Genomic DNA, 6,701 nt, shown 5'->3' on the forward strand with positions numbered 1-6,701 from the left:
GTGCTTTTTTTCCATTCCTCAGAAGCTAAGAAATCTCAGTTTTGTTTTTTTTAATTCTGAAAGTTAACAAAGATCTGCTGCTCCTCTCTTTAGTTATATGGAGGAAAGAGAAATTTGTGCCTAACATGCTCACCTGACTCATAAGAATTAATTAGCTGTAAGTATAGTTCTTTTTAAGGCGGGAAGCAACAACAATGTTTTTGTTACTTCAAGCACTTTGGGTTTACCATTTCAGGAGCCTTTTTCTGTTTTGTCCCTTTCAAGTAATTGAATTTCAACCTAGCAGAAAGTCTGCATTATTTGAAGTTGTTGATCTAGGGAAGCTTGGGGGCTAATACAATGGTTTACCAACACTAGTATATTCATAAATCCTAGCTTTCACACTTTTAACAGCTTCTAACAGCAAAGTAAGTGGTTTTGATGCAATGTTGGGTGGCTGGAAAGACAGCTAAAACTCCACAATTTTTTTTTCCATAAGGAGAGCTGCTTGTGAAATAAAAACTGAAAGATGGTTCTGTTATTTTTCCTATATCAATGAATCAACTTCTAATAATTTAGTTGCTTGTGCAGCTTTTAGTCTTGGTTTTGATCCATCTTTCACACAGTTATGTTGATTTTGAGTATTATACTTCAAGAACAATTCAGACTTATAAGAATGTAGTAGAAGTCTTTCAGATTTCTGATCAAATTCATGGAAGAACCAGGCTTATCCAGTCTAGAAAAAAACATTAAAAAATGACAAAAATTCATACAGAGGAAAGAAAAAAATGTAAGCTGTAAGTATTCTTCCAGTGCTCAGTGAGAAGAGTAACATGTTCAAAATTGCAACAGATAAGGAAAATCTTTCTGGTGGTTGGAGTAGATGAGCAGTGAAACACATTGCTTAGGCTCTGAAATCTCCACCACTGGAGATTTATGGGGACATTTATGTAACTACCTAACCTATCCCTGATGGGCAAGTCTGCCTTGGGTCAGTGACATCAGCCACTGATTTTTCACAGTGCCTTGAAGCCGTTTTTAATGACACCTAAAGACCTGCAGGAAAAAAAGACACAATAAGATTTAAATTAAAAAGCCACAATGGTTCTTCTGCACTGACTCTTCATGTTATTTCACTACATGCTAAATTAGTAACTACTGCACCAGAAGTCATTAAAACAGTTTAATCTCGTGTTTCTCAACTGGAAAATTACTGGTATTCCTATATCTGTATAAACTTCTAGTCTAAGCAGACAAAGCTGTTTCAGCACTCATGCATCACTATCCTGCTGAAGAACAGCATAAATGACACAAGCACAACTTGATGTCACTTAATTCCTTATTACTGGGAAGTGCCTCATTCCCACATTGTTTTAACAAAACACAGTGTCTGGTTCTTTGGTATTTAGGGCATTTAGGCTCCCCTCCATAAGGTGCTCCAGGAAGAAGATTCAGAAAACTCGTGTCCTGAGTGGGAGCTGGGCAAGCCAGCTAGTGAGAAACATGACTGCTCAAGAAAGGCTCTGTGCACAGAAAGGAGATGCTCTGGAGGAGTCACAGATGTAAATTCTCTTCTAACATTGTCAATGTCAAATGTGCCTCTCACAAAAAAGCAGACTTCAAGCAGGACGTGTATCCATGAAGTGAGATCTCCCCTCATACCCCCATCAGATCTGGAACAGAGCTCCCCACCAGCACTCAGGGACATACACTCATTTTGCCGTCTCTATGACCAACCAAAATTTTCCGTATTTTATACTGAATTAATAGTTCCAAAAAGATAGAGCAAGATAAGGTGCTTCAAAATATCCTGTAAGAAAGAAGCCTGGGACCTTATCTTGGTGATATCCAGCTGCCTTCTTGATGGAAGTGCAACCAGGTTTAATTTCCCTCATCAATTACAGACTGGTGAATGTCCACACTGTGTCAGTGAAAGTACTGGTTTTATCAATGTAACAAGCTTGATAGGGTCAGTATAATCTCATTCAACTAGATAGAAAACTCTACAGCCTAATTAAGGCATACATGCTTTCCAGACTCAGTTTATGGGAAGCTCCAAGTCACATCTTATCAGTCATCTCAAATGGCCACTGATAATGAAAACCATAAACAGTGTGAGAAATAACATGATTAGCATTACATTAGGGAAGCCAGAAGGGTTTACAGCAGAATTTAAAGCATTATTTGAACTTCCATTGCTGTTGCAAGATTGATTTTTCTGTTTCTCCAGCCCTAGCTAAGGAGAAGCCTGACAATATAGACAGATGTTCTTTGCAGCAGACAGGCACTGTAGACCTTATTTCAGAAATATGTGGCTTTTAAAAGTAAAGCTGCTATCCCAGTTCTGACCTGAAGAAACCCTGTTGCTCCCAACAAGTTACTCTTCTAAGATGAGACATCAGGGAAAGAAAAGCAAGCTGATTCTCCTTAAACTTCACGAATAAGAGCATTCTCTAATCACTGGGTTCTTGACTATGAGAAGAACCAATGATATCTGTGATCTCTGCACAGCATACATCCCAGCAGAACAATGTGTTCAGGGAATGTCTGAGTACATCTCCTGAGCATGAGAGGCTGGTGATTTAGTTTGTAAATCCTTCAAACATTCACCATAGCTTTTGTTTGTTTTGATGTCCGTGCATCAAAGCTCATTAGCAGGAATGTAATTAACTTAATGCACACCTGAAAGTTAAGCAAAGGTCTAGTGGCACTTTAACATCCAACTGCAAAAAACTCACTCAGGGTCTCAGTTCCTTGGTAAGAGTGTTCTATCAGATCCTGCAATATCCAAACAAACCCTTCTGGTACCCTGTATTCACTGATAAACTCCCTAAATCCATGGGCCAGATGTGTCAGTGTAACACAGTTTCTAAAACTGTTCAGAAACAATCTCATTTAATTATAACAGTTTAGCTGGAGCTGAGTCACTTGGTTAACATGCAGCAAAACAGAAAACATGACCTTCCAGGGGAATTCTATGTTACATGGATTATGTTCTTCATTTGCACTTGGTTCTGAGAGAAATCCCTTCCTTACTGCAAGCCACAAAGAAATCATTCAATGCTGATGCTGGCAAAATTTCTGGTGGTCTTGGGGACCAAAAGCTGACCCAGCTTTTATTAGAAAGCACATTTACTGACAGTATTATCCGCAGCTCTGCGTTTGACTGAGGCCTTGGTCAGTAGTGCTGCTGCTGCTACAGCTTGAAACTACAGCGCCACTGGCACTTATGCCAGGAAGCTTGCCAGCTTCTGATGGATACTGACCCCAGCAAAATGAGACTTCCCAGAAGAAACAGTAACTTGCTCATGCCCCAGAAGAAAGAGGGATTAGTTTTTGACGTGATGACGTTAAGTGAAGCATCTAGCTATTTTCAGTGGACACAGGAATGTGTGAACTTGCTACTATGTGTGAACAAACAGATCTATTTATATTTGCACTAAAAGTTTAAAATTGTCCCTCTCACATTGGTGTAAGCACTTTGGATCACTGATATGAAAGTATAAAATGGGTGAGCAGTTAAAAAACTTCCTAAAAAACAAAATAAATCAAAACAGACTTGTATTTGAGACATGCCTGACAATGGTGTAACTTCTTCTAAGCACAGGATTCATAGTATCTAGAAGCAGAACAGCTGCAGTGTGATATGCAAGAGCAAATATGAAAATAGAAAGGTAACCTTGGTTGAAACGTATGCTAAAAATCTTACTGTGCAGACATATGAGTCATCTACAAGCTTGCAAACTCTTGAGAAGACAAAGAGCCAACATTTCTAATGAAATGAATTTACACCACTTAGCAAACATTAAATGTGCAATATATCTGTTACAGAGGTCAGTGCTGTTTACCCATTGTGATGCAGGTGCACCTGTAGATCCAAAGACTTAAACACCCAATCTACATGCAAGAGGATGCATAAATAAGACAAAACCCCTTACTAGATCATGTCCAAATGGAACAAGAACTCCCATCTCCCAGAGTCACCTAGCCCAAGTGGTCCCTCTCTCTGGGAATATTTCTTAATGCTCAAGAAATAAATAAGCTGATCGATCCCCATCTGTCACAACAGTTCATGGTTGCCAGGGGAACAATCTGAAAAGCAGAGCCTGACTAATGGTATCAGGTAACACAGCCCTTTTCTGCGACAGAGAAGGCCAAAGCTTGGGCTTTCATTAGGGATGAAGAAAACACCCACAGAAAAGGAAACAAGATTTTTCCCTGCTAGATTAGGCAAACCAGCTCCACAGAGGTCTCTGCAGCTTTAATTTAACTTAGGACAATGAAATCAGAGTTGACTCCATGTTTGACTCTGAGCATAAAAGCAAACATAGGTTAAAAAAATTATATAAGTTAAGCAATCATGTCAGGTTTCCAGGCATTCTGTTAATCACTTCCTTGTCATAAGCATGTGGTGCACATACCACACACAGCATCCACCTATTACAGTAAAGCCAGAGTAGCTCTATTGAAGTTACGATTCCTCTCTTCCTCAGATTTCACGTTGTGATGGTTGCTATGGTTAGACCTACCCAACAGCAAATACAACTTTTGTACTTCATGGGAGGGAAAAGAAAGCTACTCTTTTAGATAATAGATCCATTAGACCCATGAGTAATCAGAGTATTTTTGCTCCTGCAAGGAGCCCCCATTGGTTTGATCAAACCTGATGGAAACGTGCATGTTTCTTCACACCTCTGCTGTCCCCAGGACTTTGTACACAGGTCAGTGCGAAGTTCACTCACTAACAGCATACCAAAAGCAGCATTTTACTTAGGTTCTCCTGAGCAAACAACAGGCTTATGCCAAGTAAGTAAGGTTGTCACTCACACCTAAGGACCAAAGCTAAAGGTGATCCTTTCTAAAGAAGATCAAGGGTCTACCCAGATACTTCCACACATCATCTCATTTTCAAACCTTCTGCTCCTCTGGCATTCCTTTCCTTCCTGACTGAAAGTATCTTTATTTTTTCAATAATGCAGCTTTGGATGTTTCACTCCTGTCTCCTTTCCCCTATTCTGTTTCAAATATGTTTACTTTTACCGTGAATTGACAGGGCCAGTTTCTAATTTAACTTTCCACTAATGTGAAAGGGGCTAAAGATTTTATTCATAATAAAATTTGCATTTATCTGTGCTACCATTTCCAGCTGCCCCTCCTCCACTCCCCCTGTCTTCTTAATGCCTCCCACATTTTCACACAGGTAAAACCAGACTATTAACAATAGCTCTTTCCCAAATCCCTGCCAGTATTTAGAGCTGACCACACCACTGCTACTGCCAGCTGCCCAGAATTTTGGGGCTAGTCTGTCAGCTTGTAAAAAGTCCCAGACCGGTGAGGTTGTGGCAACTGGAAGGTATTGCTATATTTCAAGACTCACTAATCATTTTAAGAATCAGTCCATAGCAGAGCCAACATAAATAGTGGCTAGATATGCCAAGCATTGATCATAAATACTAATAAAAAATCAGCAGGTCTTTTAAATTTACTGAAATTTTTGTAATGCGGGTGCAGATTTTTTTCTCCCATCAAATGATCTAGAATAAAGTATCTGTATCAAGACACTTGCCAGTCACTTGTGTTGCTTGCTGAAAAATCCCCAACCTTTGCAAGTTTTCCTATTGTCTTCATTTGAGCTCATAGCCCATTCCACTTAACAGCAATTGTGCCCACATTTCATACAATCATCAATCAGCAGGAGTCAGCAGGAGCATTTCGTCCACCTGTTTAGGGTGCCCTGCAAACTCCCTGTTTGATGAGATGGCATAGATAGTTAGAACCACTTATAGTTCAGGAGAAAACATGCTAATTAAAATAAATGCAAATTCTGCACTGGCAAAGATGTGGGAAGCAGTCCAGGAAAGATGTCACTCTTGTCATCCCTCATTAGAAGATTGCCCCTTCAAAGGACCGAGTTTCTGGAATCCCCACTAATCTGGAATCCCCGCTAATGCTGTTGTGTAAATGGTTGATGGCAGGGTCACACCCTGGGTACTGCAGAAGCACCGCCCGTCACCCGCTCCCTGTGGCACATCGGTTTGCAATAATAACTCTCACCTAATCAAAAGGTGTAGGTCCACACGTCAAGCCTGTAAGTGCTCCCTTGAGCACCTACACTGGCACTCAGCCAAATGAATTCACCCAGAGCTGTCTAGAGTTATAAAACTGTTTACATACTTTATGAAAACATTTTATCTTGTTTTATGAGACATCATCTGCCTGTCTGTGACAATATACGTGCTTCACTCCCAGCCCATTTCTAAGTCATCTGGAGTGAAGACCCTAAGTGGAAAGCCCTACTTTCGTTTACAATCTGAGCAACTGCTTCTAGGAATTGAAGTTCAGAGAAAATAAGGTATTTTCTACATTGTCTTACTTTAACAGGCTTCTCCAGCAAGAACTCATAACACAGGGGAGTGAGATTCTAGATCAGTTTTGTTAACAGATCCCCAAAATCATGTCAGTGACTCTTCTCCACAGTTAGGACAAGCAATTCACAGGTCTACTGTTTCCAAATGCCATTGTCAATACAGGTGGCGATGGGTAAATTCCTCTTTTTTTTTTTTTTTCACCCTAGATTAGTCTAGTCATCCCAGGCTCCTGAGCAGAGCTCTCGGGGTGGTGTGGCAGCCATCCATGTTTTTAAGCCATGCACACCCCCACTGGACGGGAACGGACTGAGTGTCCCCCCCGGGTCACTGGCACCCCAAGGGCCTGCCTGGAGA

Source organism: Corvus hawaiiensis, chromosome 8, assembly GCF_020740725.1.
Source record: "Corvus hawaiiensis isolate bCorHaw1 chromosome 8, bCorHaw1.pri.cur, whole genome shotgun sequence".
Lineage (NCBI taxonomy): Eukaryota > Metazoa > Chordata > Aves > Passeriformes > Corvidae > Corvus > Corvus hawaiiensis.